We start from the raw sequence: 17,315 nt of genomic DNA on the forward strand, positions 1-17,315 counted from the left end.
CCCGTTAAACCGGAGGACTGTCTGCAGGCACGAGAGGGGAGGGTTGGGCGGTCCTTCCAAGAGGGAGCGTTGGCCGGACACAGCTGCATCGCGACCGCACGCTCCACAGGAGGGATCCCCGTATAACCCTTAGCGGCTCCGCTGGTGAGGGAGGTGAGGGGGGAGGGCTGAAACGGCCGTAATCTCGTAGAAAACGGCGACTTCCAGGTTCTAGTCAGCTCCTCGTGCACCTCGGGGAAGAAAGGCACCGGTGGAGAGGGTTGTGAAACCCGGGCAGCTCCAAAGAACCAATCATCCAGGCGGGACGGTTCGGGCTGAGGGGGGGAACCCACTCTAACCCTACGGTCTCCGCCGCTCGAGCGAGCACGGCCACCATCTCTGGATCGAACTCCGGCGTCCCAACCCGACCAGAGGGAGGAAGGGCGTCGGGGTCCACGTCAGGGGGAGGAGGCCCACCCTCGTATGCTGCGGCGTCGGTGGACCCGGAGGCCGGCACGATGGATTCTAGAGACATCGTAGAACACGACGCTGAAGTCTCCATCGGCACATCAACCGGCTGTGGATGAGGAGGCTGAGAGCCTGAGGACGAATCCCCCGCTCGGCTCAGCACAGTGATGCGCAGGTCGTCCTTTGAGAGCTTCACAGCCGCACCATGGCGGCGTTCAGCACTCGCATGACGAGGGTTGCGCTTTTCCCGGAGGAAAGACAACCGTCTGCGCAAATCCACAAGGGACATGTTCTCGCAGTGAGAACACTTACCCCCAGCGAACGCTGCCTCTGCGTGCTCGATGCCCAAACACGAAAGACAACGCTCGTGACCGTCCTTCGGACCCATGTATTTGCCGCACCCAAGATCGCACTGACGAAAAGCCATCCTGAAAAGGACGCTGATGTCCGGATATACGAGAGAGTGGCTGCCTTTAACAAGGCACAAAGCTCTCTCGTATCACTCTTTTAGGGAAATTCACTCAGATGCTTAGTTGATGAGCGCACAGGAAGGCAACGCACACACTAAACTCAAAACAATAAACAGATGTAGAGTCGTGGAATTAAGCGAAGCGTCCGCTGTGGTACTGCTAGTCCAACCAACTTCAGCAATCGAATCCCACTAGAGTAGAGTAGCTTCTCAGTAGCAGATACTGCCGGCTTTTGAAGCGATAAAAAGCTAATTTCCCTATTTGCACCTGCTGCTTATATACGCACCTGGCGGGGCGGCGCCAGCATTATGCAAATATCTCAATGCCAAGTTCATTGGCGTTTTAGTAGTATTCGAAGCAGATTGGTCCCGCTAAGCGAGTTCCCAATTCGTCGGTCACGACGTGACGTCGTAGTGACCGACTGAAAGGGAACATAATACTGTCATGGTCCTGTCAGATGCACTCAGACCTAACTCTAGCACAGATGTCTGACAAGACCATGACAGTAGCCCCCTCTTTAAAGGCGGATTCCAGACGACAAAAAAACATTAAACACGAGGAATGAGAGACTGAACAATAGACAACACCCAAGAAATAACAACAACAAACATCAATGGGAGACAAACATATGTGACAAATGGGTTGGGGTGATTTAACAAAAATAACACATCATGAAGGGGTGGTGGGGCAATAACAGGGGGAACAAAATGTCCAGAGTGCAAAAACTGAGTCCCAAAGTTCAGAGGAAAAGCTGAAGGGAGACGTAGTCCGGGTTGCGCATGCGGCTGTGCCGGCGGCTGACGTGTCCGCGGTTGCGCAGGCGTGTGACGTGTCTCCGGCTGCGCCGGCGTGTGACGTGTCTCCGGCTGCGCCGGCGTGTGACGAGTCTCCGGCTGCGCCGGCGGGTGACGAGTCTCCGGCTGCGCCGGCGGGTGACGTCTCTCCGGCTGCGCCGGCGGGTGACGAGTCTCTCCGGTTGCGCCGGCGGGTGACGAGTCTCCGGCTGCGCCGGCGGGTGACGAGTCTCCGGCTGCGCCGGCGGGTGACGAGTCTCCAGCTGCGCCGGTTCCGAGGCCATCTTCGTCCTCTTCCTCCTCCGTCTAGACGCAGGGAGTGCAGGGCCGAGACTGGCCGCGGGAGTAGTCTCCAGCGCCGGGGGGACGGGAGTCGACCTCTCCATCCTGATAGCCCCGGTCATAATGCTCCTCAAGCTGGACTGATTCTGGCGGGGTCCAGTTGGTCTCCGCCTGGCGTTAGCTTCGGGTCCGCATACGAGTGGGTCATAGAACTCGTAACCCGACTCGTATGCGGGACGGGAACCCCATCCCCGTATCGCCAGGCGGCTACCGGCAAACATCCCCGCTGGGTTCTGTTGGGCGCGTTCGTTATGTCACGGTGTGGTAACACCGAAAAAGGGAAAATAACAGAAGACGAACCCAAACCCAAGGATGTACCAAAATATAACTATGTATTTATTAAAACAGAACATAAACACCCACGTGGGGGTAAAACAGAAGATGAAACGAAACCCTGTGATGAAACACAAACTTAAACACGGGAAAACAGGAACAGGTTTCAAAACACACGAAGCACATGAACACTGAGTTTTTCACAACGAACGCGCACACGACAGAGAACAAGAGGGCATTATAAAGAGACCACATCAATGGGGAACAGGTGAACATAATTAATTACGTAAGACACAAGTACATAAGGGAGCAGGGTAAAAGTGACAAGACACTGGGAACACGTGACACAGATACATAATGTGAAAAACGCGTGTTCCCACACAGACCACAATGCTACCATGACCTTGCCCTCAGAACATAGACCTGAACCTATACTAAGGTCTGGCAAGATCACGACAGCGACAAGACACTGGGAACATGTGGAAGCCACACACACAATATGACTCCACATGTCCCCCACACAGAACATAATACTGTCATGGTCCTGTCAGATGCACTCAGACCTAACTCTAGCACAGATGTCTGACAAGACCATGACAGTAGCCCCCTCTTTAAAGGCGGATTCCAGACGACAAAAAAAACATTAAACACGAGGAACGAGAGACTGAACAATAGACAACACCCAAGAAATAACAACAACAAACATCAATGGGAGACAAACATATGTGACAAATGGGTTGGGGTGATTTAACAAAAATAACACATCATGAAGGGGTGGTGGGGCAATAACAGGGGGAACAAAATGTCCAGATTGCAAAAACTGAGTCCCAAAGTTCAAAGGAAAAGCTGAAGGGAGACGTAGTCCGGGTTGCGCATGCGGCTGCCGGCGGCTGACGTGTCCGCGGTTGCGCAGGCGGCTGCGCCGGCGGCTGACGTGTCTCCGGCTGTGCCGGCGTGTGACGTGTCTCCGGCTAAGTGACAAGACACTGGGAACACATGACACAGATACATAATGTGAAAAACACGTGTTCCCACACAGACCACAATGCTGCCATGACCTTGCCCTCAGAACATAGACCTGAACCTATACTAAGGTCTGGCAAGATCACGACAGCGACAAGACACTGGGAACATGTGGAAGCCACACACACAATATGACTCCACATGTCCCCCACACAGAACATAATACTGTCATGGTCCTGTCAGATGCACTCAGACCTAACTCTAGCACAGATGTCTGACAAGACCATGACAGTAAGTGTGTATTAGTACATCTCATCAATATGCAAAAGGTACAAACCCCAAGGTAAACAATACCGCGTCTTATTGTCTCCAACGTAAATCTCTTTTCTTGGACTACAACAAACACACGTGCTGAGTCCCAATTCGCCTACTTATACTACAACCTAAAAGTATGTACTTTTTTTGAGGAAAAAGTACATACTTTTGAGTGTGTATCAAAAGAGTATGCACGTTCTGGGACATACTTCGATGACGTCATGCAACGTGAATGAAAACGTGGTTGCACACCACGACTTTTAACAATATTTCATTCATTCTTATATCTTATGTCCAATATCATTTATTTACTATTGCCATCTTTTTTTCTTATTGTTTTTTTTCACAATACATTTTACAATGTGTTCTACCAAGTTGAGGAGTGAAGCAGGGCGTCGTCGTAGAACCAAACACAGGTCGTTTGTGAGGCAGCTGGTTCTGATGTTCATGTGTGTAACGAAAGCTACTTATTTTAAAATCAAAATATTTAAAGTTTATAGTATAGCTATTGTTTAACGTATTTTATACTTAATTTTATACTTATGTATATAACTCAAAAATACCCAGATGAAAATGAATCATGCTTTTACTAAAGTAAAAGTGTAGTAACCATGTTTCTTTGGTTGGATTAAAGCAGACATATCATGCTTTTAAATCTGTCCTTTTTACATATAAATCATCTATTTGAGGTCTATATAAAGCGGAACTGCAATGCTTGGGTCTGAATTCCTCATTATTATAGCCCCACAGGCCCCCTTTCTACCCCTTTTCTGATGTGCATCTGAGAGCAACTCGTTTTGGTACTGTCTTTTTAAATGCACGTCATACCCTGGCCCCTCTTCAGGTTGCAGAGGTGACACTCGGTTAAACTCCACCCCGTTCGGCCATTTTTGTAGTTTTATAGCAGAGATACAATTATCTAGCGCCACAGAAACTTTTTATTCACTCGTTATTCACAAAATGACAACAACGGAAGACTTGTTCATCCAGCCGTACATGTTTGAGCCAGAGTCGGAAATGGAGCGAGATGAAAATGAAGACGACGAACCTGCAGAACAACGTCTTCATATGGAGGTATCGCAATGGTGTGAGGCTGCAGCCTCCGGAGGTCGCATTTCTAGGCTGCATACGTCATCAAGACGGTCTTATTTCAGAATAGTAACAATTATAAAGTTAACTATTATTCTTAGTTAATCGTAAGTTGTTGTAATATGCTCATGACTTGCAAATGTAATGCTCAGTTAACTTAAATAAACCAGGCTTGAAGACCAAAAAGCGATCTCCGCAGGCTGCAGCCTTCGGATTAATAAACAGCACTGCTAAACAATGACCACCGTGTACTTTCGTTTTTAAAAAAAAGTTTTTTAAAAGTTATTTATACTCTCGTAACTTCTGCATCCTTGAGCTTGGACTACAATGGCCCTCTCCCAAATGGCGCACTTCATGTGGACTTTCGGTCTCATGGCCTTAAATTGCGCGTGCTCGGTTAGTCCACGAGTCCGTAGGGTGTCCCATCTGTCATTTTTACGCTTTGAAGTGTGCTCATCAGTGTCTTCAGCGAAGCCCGCACTGCAGCAGGCTTCGCGCACTTTACCCAAAAACAAGGAAATAACAGATATGTGAGCAGAGGTAGTGCGTCTGGATCCGTAATCCAGTCATGGGCTGCTAAATCATATGGATCTGTTGTTTATTTGTCCAAATAAAGTTTTTTGGTAGTAGCACTTAGTTTCTCCCGATAGGGTCCCTTCTCTTTTTCTTTCAAACTCCTCAATTTCTTCGGTTCTTCTTCAAGTTTACCTTGTTTTAGCTTAACACACCCACAATTAAATGGCATAGCGGTCGGCGGTGCCTCTAAACATGGCGCCCACGTCCCATAATGCAACACTGCGGTGACATACATTAACATTCCCTATTCACCTTATTTTTCACGACAACAAGGGCGGCGCCATTGCGCTCATTTTGTCAACGTACTTCCGGCTGCATATGATGAGCAGCTGAGGCAGTGGCTGAAGGCGACGCGTTAAACTTACAAAGCTCACTCAAGCGCCTTTATGTTTGTTTCTTACCAATTTTAACAGACGGGAAGCCAACTGAGGAACACCCTAATCCCAAGTAATGGTTCGACTACTATGTTCCGGTAACTTAAAACCACGCCGGGTGTTGAAAAGGTGGTCAGTTTCAGGTAAGCTATCTTAGCTAAATGTGCTTGTGAAGTCCGTTCTACGAATACACTTAAGATCAGTAATGTCAGTTTATAAAATGCAATTATTTTGAATGATTTTCATTGCCCACCTATATTTTTATATTTAAGATAAGACAACAATATATTATAGTACATTACATTCTTACAGTAGTTACCGAGATATCAGATGCTAACTTTAGAAGGTCAGCTCATTTCTCATTCAGATATTGATGATAATGACCTATTAAACGACATATTATTTAACACTGAAGTTAGAGGTTGTGTGTATAATGTTACTGTCTCTTTTTAATGCATCTCTCTCTCACACACTGTTCTGTTTAAGTGTGGATGTCATTTATATATTAATTCTCATGATGCAAGTTTCTTTTAAATACTAACATAAAAATGTTTATGGTTATATTATTTTCACAGATGCATTGATGTTTAGTGATGCAGTGGACAACTGTGAGGATGATATACAATCAACATGTTCCTAAACTGTGATGCAGAAACACAATGGGAGGATCAATCTGTCTCTGAACACAACTACACTTTAAAATCACAACTCAACCTGAAGCAACCTACATCTGATATGGGAAAACAACCTTGCGGTTTCCTGGACAGGGCTTATGCTGGTCCCAGGCTAAAATGCTTATATATGAGTGCCATTGTTTTGTCACAAGATGTGGTTTGTTTGTAAAAACTAAAATGTTCTAATATAATTAAGGCCTAGTCCTGTAAACCCTGTCCGAGAAACTGCTTCAATGCTTCTGCTTCATGTGTTGAGCTGGCACAAATGTACATATCTCTGCTGAGAAACAACCATCTTTGTCAGCTTTACACAGGGTTGATATTGCATGCATTACACAGTCACTAAGAACATCACCAGTACATACACTAACAGCTTCCAGATAAACACTTGGGATCAGCTCCTGATGACTCTGATAAAGCTGTGTCTTAATTTATTGCAGGGTGGTCTTGCTGAAAAGTTAGCTGTTTATTAGTCCATAGTTATTTTTATAAACTTTTACAATGTGACCTGATGTTAACTGTTGTAAAGTTACATTAAACCTTCATATGTGATCAGATGACATGCAGTGATATTAAACATTTACAATGTGATCTGTTGTGCATTTATATTAAACCTTTAATTCAATTCAATTCAATTCAATTTTATTTATATAGCGCTTTTCACAAAAGTCAATTGTTTCAAAGCAGCTTTACATAAATAGAAGCAGTGAAAAGCACAGAAAAACGACAGATAGCACAACAAAATACATGATAGCATGAGCAGTTAAATTTGCTGCGGCTATGACTCAATATTATAAGTGCACGTATTACTAAAGCAACGTAAAGAAGAGGAAGCTAGGTAAAGCCTAAAAAAAAAGGCTGCCTCCCCGGGGTGAAAAACCCCCTAGGAGAAAAAAACCCCGGGCTTTTATCCGAGGAAAAATAAGTCCTAGGAGGGAAAAACCCTTGGGAGAACGGATAAGGAGATTTAGCGGAGATTAAGCGGTTCTGCCGGTGATCGTTGGTCAGGCATCAGCTGGGCATAACGTTGAAGGACGGCCAGTAGATCAGAGGTGTGCCGACTTTCACATCTACCGGGACTGGGTCTGTTTGTCTCGTTGTCCTCGGGTCGAGGACGAGACAGGGAGAGAAAAACAAAATCGTATTAGCGTAGCGGCCGTTCATATGTATTGAAGTGTCACACAGTGATGTGGTTTAACTCAGCTTAGTTCCAGACAGACTAACTATTGCGGCATAATTATGTTATCCACAGTTGAGGATTTAGCAAATTGGGGGCCCAATGCGAGGGTATATATGGTAAATAAGGGTCATCTTCCGATCTTTAAGAGAAAATGAAACCTGACGACCCGTTTGACTAAGGCTGGAAGCCCCACTGTCGTCGTTAATGCAGGTTCAGTGGCAAACGGGTCTGTATGGCATACTATTCACAAGACACACGAAAGCGCGAAAAACGCAACCCGACCATACATACCAACCCGTTTGACTAAGGCTGGAGGCCCCACTGTCGTCGTTAATGCAGGTTCAGTGGCAAACGGGTCTGTATGGCATACTATTCACAAGACACACGAAAGCGCGAAAAACGCAACCCGACCATACATACCAACCCGTTTGACTAAGGCTGGAGGCCCCACTGTCGTCGTTAATGCAGGTTCAGTGGCAAACGGGTCTGTATGGCATACTATTCACAAGACTTACGATAGCACCAAAATCGCAACCCGACCATACGTGCCAACCCGTTTGACTAAGGCTGGAGGCCCCACTGTCGCCGTTAATGCAGGTTCAGTGGCAAACGGGTATGTATGGCATACTATTCACAAGACACACGAAAGCACGAAAAACGCAACCCGACCATACATACCAACCCGTTTGACTAAGGCTGGAGGCCCCACTGTCGTCGTTAATGCAGGTTCAGTGGCAAACGGGTCTGTATGGCATACTATTCACAAGACACACGAAAGCACCAAAATCGCAACCCAACCATACATGCCAAACCGTTTGACTAAGGCCGGAAGCCCCACTGTCGTTGTTAATGCAGGTTCAGTGGCAAACGGTGGCAAACTATTTAATGCAATTCATTTTAAGTGTTCATGCAGAAAAGGTTTTTATTTATTTATTTGGTTGGTCTGTGTTATGACCGTGAGTGCTTTTTTCCGTGAAAATAACTATTGCGAGTTAAGAACCTTTACTAGACAAATTATGCGAATGCTTTGTTGAAGAGAAAAGTTTTAAGTCTAGATTTAAAATGATCGACTGTGTCTGATTCTCGGACATCGGTTGGTAAATCATTCCAGAGCTTAGGGGCTAAGTAGGAAAAGGATCTTCCACTTTTAGACACTTTTGATAGTCTAGGGATAATCAATAGGCCAGAATTTTGCGACCGTAGTGTGCGTGATGGATTGTATTCTGATAGTAATTCTCTAAGATATGAGGGTGCTAAGCCATTTAAAGCTTTGTAGGTGATTAGTGATATTTTAAATTGGATGCGATATTTAACTGGTAGCCAGTGTAAAGATGCCAGAATTGGGCTTATGTGGTCATACTTCTTAGATCGAGTAAGTACCCTTGCAGAAGCGTTTTGAACTAGCTGAAGCTTGTTTACCTGATTTGCATGGCATCCCCCTAGTAGCGAGTTACAATAGTCTATTCTAGAGGTCATAAAAGCATGAATAAGCTTCTCTGCGTCAGATGTAGACAGTATATGGCGTATTTTTGAGATATTTCTAAGATGGAAGAATGCTGTGCGGCAGACGTTGGCGATATGACTATCAAAGGATAAGTTGCTGTTGAACATCACACCTAAGTTCCTAACCGTGGAAGATGGCACCACAGTACAGCCATCTATGTGCAATTTGTAATCTGACATATTATGTTTGTAGCGATTTGGTTCAATAATAAGTACCTCTGTCTTATTGGAGTTGAGCTTAAGAAAGTTATGTGCCATCCAGTCACTAACATCGCTAATGCAGTCTTTTAGCTTAGAAAACGTGTGTGTTTCGCTGGGATGCGAGGAGATGTAAAGCTGGGTATCATCCGCATAGCAGTGAAAACTTGTGTTATGTTTCCTGATAATGTCTCCTAGGGGTAACATGTATAAAGAGAACAGGATAGGACCTAAAACTGATCCCTGCGGTACACCGTATTTAACCAGGGAGTGATATGACTCTTCCTCATTTACATAAACAAAGTGATAGCGATTGGTTAGATATGACCTAAACCAGGCTAGCGCCTGACCACTGATACCAACATAGTTTTCTAGTCTATTGAGTTAGATTCTGTGATCTATTGTGTCAAAGGCTGCACTAAGGTCTAGTAATATAAGAATTGAGATTTCACCACGATCGGATGTTAATAGGAGGTCATTTGTAACTCTAAGCAATGCTGTCTCTGTGCTATGGTGGGGCCTGAATCCTGATTGGAACTTTTCATATGTACTATTATTTGTCAAGAATGTGCGTAACTGGCTTGCCACTACCTTTTCTAATATTTTCGAAAGAAAAGGGAGATTTGAGATTGGTCTAAAGTTATTAAGTTCTCCTTGGTCAAGCTGTGGTTTTTTAATCAGCGGTTTAATAACTGCTAGTTTGAAAGCTGTTGGAACGTATCCTATTTCTAGCGATGAGTTAAAGATATTTAGAACCGGGGTTGACACTACAGGGAATACTTCTTTAAGTAGTTTTGTGGGAACGGGGTCTAATATACAGGACGATGATTTGGATGATGTGACTAGTTTAGAGAGCTCATCTATTGTAGTAGGTTTAAATGAATCAAGATGTTCGTATGGTAGTCTAGTGTTAAGTGAATTAATGGGTAGAGTGGTGGCTGCCTGGGTAGCTACGATGTTTTCCCTAATAGCCGAAATTTTGTTAGAAAAGAAGTTCATGAAGTCGTTACTATTGTGTTGAAGTTTACTATTGGTTTCTGTATGTTCTTTGTTTCTAGTCAGTTTTGCAACTGTGCTAAAGAGGAAACGAGGGTTATTATGATTCTCATTTATAAGCTTGCTAAGATATGTAGATCTGGCGGTTTTAATAGCATGTCTGTAGTGTTTAACACTCTGTTTCCATGCTGCGCGCCATACTTCTAACTTTGTGCTTCTATAATTTCTTTCCATTTTTCTAGCTGCCTTTTTAAGGGCTGCTGTGTGATGGTCATACCATGGAGCTGGCGGTTTTTCTTTGAATCTCTTTTTTCGAATGGGAGCAATGGCATCCAATGTGTTAGAACAGACATTGTTTAGGTTTTCTATTTCAATATCTAGATCGTCACAGTTATCTGCTACATGTTTCATTTGGGACAGGTCTGGAAGAGTGCTAATAAAGCTATCTATAGTGGTGGAAATTATTGTTCTGGCTAGTCGGTAGCATGTTGTGGATTGAGTGATCCTATCTAGAAGTACAGTGTATGACAAAAGGTAATGGTCAGAAACTGCATCACTCTGAGGTGATATTTCGACGTCATTAATATTGAGTCCGAGTGACAGAATTAAGTCTAATGTGTGCTTACGAGTATGCGTTGGCCCTGTCACGTTTTGTCTAATATTGAGAGAATTTAGAACATCTATAAACGCACGTCCTAATGCGTCTTTTGGGTTATCCACATGAATATTAAAATCACCAACAATAAGCGCTTTATCTACAGTGACTACAAGCTCAGATAGGAAATCTGCTATCTCATTAAGGAAATCTGCATGGTGGCCCGGTGGTCTATAGATTGTCGCTAAGGCAAAAGAAAGCTGTTTGTGGTTACGATCAGTTATTTCCATATTTAACAACATTACTTCAAATGATTTAAATTTTAGCTCAGATTTTTGGTTTACTTTAAAAATTGTGTTGTATATTGTAGCTACACCACCCCCTCTCCCCTTTAATCGAGGTTCGTGTTTATAATAATAGTCTTGTGGGGTGGATTCATTTAAACTAATGTAGTCGTCTGCTTTAAGCCAGGTTTCTGTTAAACAGAGTACATCTAAGTTTTGGTCTGTAATTATTTCATTGACAATAGGTTCTTTATTGGTAAGCGATCTAATGTTAAGAAGGCCGAATTTTAACATTCGAGATTCATCTGTTAATGTATTGTTTTCTAATTTTATTTTAATCAGATTTGTACCAGATGTAACAAGCGGTGCCCTGTATTTATTTGTTCGGGGAACAGATACAGTTGAAATGTGCTGATATTTCGGTAAGATTGACTCGAAGTGCTGGGATATAAGTGGTCTTGACATATCACGGCAGCTAACAGACGGACGGTTAAGCCGATCCGTCTGTTTCCTGACCTGGGCCCTGGATAGTCAGACTATATCAGAATTAAGACTATTGATCAGATTTCTAGTGAGTATAGCACTTCCTTCCGATGACGGATGAAGGCCATCTCGGGTTAGGAGGAGTGGTCTTCCCCAGAAATGCTTCCAATTGTCTATAAACCCTACGTTATGCTGAGGGCACCACTTTGACATCCATCCTTTGAGAGACACTAATCTACTATATGTTTCATCTCCCCGGTAGGCGGGGAGGGGACCAGAGCATATTACATTGTCTGACATTGTTTTTGCAATTTCACACTCCTTAATATTATCTTTGGTGATTTCCGACTGGCGGAGCCTGGTGTCATTCGTGCCGGCGTGAATAACAATCTTAGAAAACTTCCGCTTAGCATTAGCCAGCACTTTAAGTTTGGATCTAATGTCAGACGTTCTGGCTCCTGGTATACAGTCGACTATGGTGTTTGGTGCCTCAATGTTAGTGTTCCTGAGTATAGAATCTCCAATGACCAGGGCACTTTTAAAAGGTGTTTCAGCTGGTATACTCCTTAGGGGATCGAATCTGTTAGAAATTACAGTAACGTTATGGGTCTTAGAAGGACGCCTTATATGACTATGCCGCCTAACAGTCACCCAGTTTGACCGCCGACTTGACTCTGATGACGGAACCGAGCCATGTGTATTTTGATAAACACTATGCGCACTCAATACAGTATTTGTAATATTTACATTAGCATCTGATGTCGGAACCGAGCCATTAGTCTTTTCGCTCGATAGATTATTTGCGACAGTAACATTAGCGGTTTTGCTATCTTCAACTAGCGTTCGGATGCGTGATTCTAGTTCAGCAACCTTCTCAGTTAACCTTAATACTTCAATACACTTAGTGCATGTAAACCCCTCTATGCTAACAGCAGAAGCTAAACTATACATGTGGCAAGTAGTACATGTTACAATAACAAGCGGAGTCTTACCGCTTTCATGCTGGGCGATGGCGTCTTCGTTTACCCGAACGCGGTCCCCGGAGCTGCATCGCGTGGGGTGTTCGGTTGTGATCTGCTAAAACCGGGAAACAACTCCTCCACAGCTTCCCGCTCAGGTGAGGACAGGTCAGAAAAGCATATATCAGATGAATTCGCCATTAGATCGGAAAATGCTAGCTTCAGCCTCCACCGTGTGGATGCTAGCGGGCTATATGCTAACACTGGGTGTTTATTAGTGATAAATAGTTTCACGTGGTTGACAAAAACGCTCAATAATCGTCACGGTAAAGTATTCCTATGTAAAACTAATAAGTTATATTATATAAATAGGAATAAGATGGTAAAAAAAAGCTTTTAGATGATGAACTCGACGGAGCTACGATGCACGATCTGTTCAGCGTGACGTCACACGTTTACAATGTGATCAGATATTACCTGCCATGCAGTTATATTAAACATTTACAATGTGATCAGATATTACCTGCCATGCAGTTATATAAAACCTTTACTATGTGATCAGATGTTACCTGTCATGCAGTTATATAAACCTTTACAATGTGATCAGATATTACCTGCCAGCCATGCAGTTATATTAAACCTTTACTATGTGATCAGATGTTGTGCAGTTATATTAAACATTTACAATGTGATCAGATGTTTCCTGCCATGCAGTTATATAAACCTTTACAGTGTGATCAGATATTACCTGCCATGCAGTTATATTAAACATTTACAATGTGATCAGATATTACCTGCCATGCAGTAATATAAAACCTTTACTATGTGATCAGATGTTACCTGTCATGCAGTTATATAAACCTTTACAATGTGATCAGATATTACCTGCCAGCCATGCAGTTATATTAAACCTTTACTATGTGATCAGATGTTGTGCATTTATATTAAACCTTTACAATGTGATCAGATGTTTCCTGCCATGCAGTTATATAAACCTTTACAGTGTGATCAGATGTTACCTGCCATGCAGTTATATAAAACCTTTACAATGTGATCAGATATTATCTGTAAGGAATTTCTTAAACCATATGTGAGCTGATCCACTTAAAAGGATTTAAGTCTCGTGATTTGAAGGAATAAGTGTTGGCAAGTTTGCAAATGAATTCTATCATGGTACATTACCACATAAAAACGAAATAGTTATTGGACTGGCTAAGGTGCACATTTGCTTTAAAAAAGACGAAATCACTGTGTAAATATTGGTAGGCATAAGTACTTTAATAATTTTCAATGCTGCTTCTTCTGACAGGACGAGGTAATTAAATATGTCCAATAGGTTACTTGCCGCGGCTGCTTCATATCGTCTAACCACGAGACGATTGATGGGACATTATAAGACTATCCGAGCGTTGTATGAAGTTTTCTCCGTGCTCCTAATTTAAAATATTTACAGCAGTTGGGATATTTGTCATTTCGCTAAAGTTATAGGTAACTACAAACAATTTTTGTGGTGTTGTACACCAAAATAATGTTCTAATTAAGTATATGGTAATATTCTTACCGTCAAAATAACTTGTTGCCATAGAGACATAGTTTTGAACTGGTTCAAATGAGAGAAGTGTTGTGATTGGACTATGGTTGTCTAATTGCCGCCTCCTGCGGGTGTGCAGAGTGCAGTGCTGTGGTGCTGGGGCACGTGTGTTGAGCTGCCGATAAAATAATAAAGAAATCACTTTTTCTGCTGTTCTAAGTTTCCGTGCCGTGTTCATTTTTTTTTGGTAAAGCTTTTCCTAAACCGACGACTTTTCGTGCGGACACAACAGTTTTGGCGACGAGGGATGGGATGTTTTACTAAAATGGACAGAGTTGTGAGTAATTCGGTTGAGGCCTGAAACACAGCAACAAAAAAAGTGGATGACTAAACCGCGTTAGTCAAAAATGGCTTTTGGGAAGCCTGAGGATTTCCACTTTGATGAAAGTGAGGAACATTTCGATGCCTATTTGGAAAGGCTCAAACAGTATTTTACGGCAAATGGATTGAAGGATACCGATGAAAAAACGAAAGCGGTATTCTTGACGATCGTGGGAAAAAGAACTCACAGTTTACTTATGGACTTATGCACACCAGAGAAACCGTTGCAAAAGACTTTCAACGAGCTGATTGAGCTGTTGAAGAACCACTATGTGCCAAGGACGAATTTCATTGCAGAAAGATGCAAGTTCCACGCCAGAAATCAACTGGACGGCGAATCGATAAGTGAGTACGTTGCGAAATTGAGAAAACTGTCGGGTACATGTAAATTTGGACGGTTTTTGGATGAAGCTCTACGCGATAGATTCGTGTGTGGGGTAAAAAGTGCTGAGTTAAGAGATCGACTGTTAAATGCTGCTCACTCTAAAGATTTGACCCTTGCGCTTGCAATAGAAATGGGTCTGGCCTATGAAGTCACATTGAAAAGCTCGCAACAGTTTGCGCCAAAGACTTTTAAGGCACACGTAGTGGAAAGAAAGTTTTCCGCCAAGCCAAAAGAGGTTGTGGGAAAACCGTGTTACCGGTGCCGCGATTGTGGGAAAAGGGGACATATCGCGCGAGCAAGTCGAACGCGGAAGGAAGGGAAACCTGACTCCAAGTCGGCCAAGTGGACCAAGCACCTGGACGCGACTGTTTCAACGGAGAGCGCAGCATTGCCACAGGACGTGATGAGCAACGATCTGTATGCCGCAAATTGCAACGCACACGAGTGCGAGAGAAATTGCAATGCACACGAGCGCGAGAGAAATTGCAACGCACACGAGCGCGAGAGAAATTGCAACGCACTCGAGCTGCGAAACGATCGATTCGACGTCACCATGGGCCAAGAGCTAGTGGTGTGCACAGAGGAGCTGATATGCAAGGGACAGATTTGTTTGCTATAGAGACTAAGGGGGACAAGGTAAACAAGCCGTATTATGTGTATGTTCGAATCAATAACCGGCGTGTAAAAATGGAGATAGACACGGGAGCGGCTGTTTCTGTGATCTCCGAAAAATTGTACCGTCGAAGATTTCATAAGGTGAAATTGTCTCCTGCCAACTGTATTTTAAAAACGTATAGCAAGGAGTCTCTTGAGCTAAAGGGTAAAATCACTGTACAAGTAAAGTGTAACGAGCAAACAACCATGCTCGAATTGATGATTGTAAAAGGTGATGGGCCCTCCCTAATGGGTAGAGACTGGATCAGTCGGTTAAACTTAAACTGGTCCCAGTTAAATAAGCTGTCTGTGTCTAGTGAAACGGTAGACCAATTGTGTGACAGATATGCCTCTATTTTTCAGCCAGATTTGGGTATGCTTAAGGGGATCAGTGCAAAACTTCACGTGGTGAAAGATGCAGTACCAAAGTTTTGTAAACCGCGCACAGTACTTTATGCTTTGAAACAGAGTGTTGAAAAGGAGTAATGTAAACTAGAAAAAGAGGGTGTAATTTCTCCTGTCAGTTATAGTGAATGGGCAGCCCCCATTGTGTGTATTCCAAAAAAAGATAATAGTGTAAGGATATGTGGAGATTACAAAGTAACCATTAACCCGTGGTTGGAGGTGGATCAGTATCCCCTACCCAGAACCCAGGACCTTTTTACAAAATTGTCAGGAGGTCAAAAATTCACAAAGCTGGATTTGTCCCAAGCTTACCAACAGGTGCCACTAGTGGAAAGCTCCAAGCGATACCTTACTGTCAATACACAAAAAGGACTTTACATTTATAACCGTCTACCTTATGGGGTGGCTAGTGCACCTGCCATTTTCCAGAAAATAATGGATCAAATACTACAGGGTATGGAGGGTGTCATATGCTACCTTGATGATATCCTTATTACAGGCAAGGACACAAAACAGCACATGGAAAATCTGGAAGAAGTGCTAAAAAGGTTGCAAGCCTCTTACCTCCGAGTTAGAAGAGAAAAGTGTGTGTTTTTTCAAAGCAGTGTCTCGTACTTAGGACATGTGATTGACTCTGACGGCATCCATCCAATGAAAGAAAAAACGGATGCTATAAAAAAAGCTGCCATTCCAGAAAATGTGACAGAACTCAGATCTTTCTTAGCATTGCTAAATTACTATGGCAAATTTATTCCAAACTTGTCAACCATCATAAAGCCCATGACAGAGTTGTTACATAAAGACATTGCCTGGTCGTGGTCTGAAAATTGTCAGGCAGCTTTTGAAGATGCAAAAAGACACTTAATGTCAAACCAAGTTCTGATTCATTTTGATCCTGATCTGCCATTGATCTTAGCATGCGACGCATCTCCTGTAGGAGTGGGTGCAGTAATCTCACACCGAATGAGTGATGGTAGTGAAAGACCAATAGCTTTTGCTTCCAGAATGTTGACAAAAACCGAGCGAAACTATTCGCAGATTGAAAAAGAGGCTTTAGGACTTGTATTCGGGGTAATGAAATTTCATGAGTATTTGTTTGGAAGACAATTTATACTAGTAACAGACCATAAGCCACTGCTAAAGATTCTGGGACCTAAAACAGGGGTGCCCACACTAGCCGCAGCTAGGATGCAAAGATGGTCCCTCATCTTGTCTGCATACAAGTATGAAATTCAGTACAAGAGATCAGAACATCACGGTAATGCGGATGCATTATCGAGACTTCCATTAAAAAATGAAGATGTCAGATCAAATCCAGTGTATAGACTGTCGTATCTTGATGAATTGCCAGTTACAGCAGTTGATATTGCACAAACAACAGAGACCGACCCTGTGCTTAAAAAAGTCAAGGACTATGTAATGAGTGGTTGGCCAAAACACATTG

The sequence above is a fragment of the Paramisgurnus dabryanus genome, chromosome 6, assembly GCF_030506205.2.
Source record: "Paramisgurnus dabryanus chromosome 6, PD_genome_1.1, whole genome shotgun sequence".
Lineage (NCBI taxonomy): Eukaryota > Metazoa > Chordata > Actinopteri > Cypriniformes > Cobitidae > Paramisgurnus > Paramisgurnus dabryanus.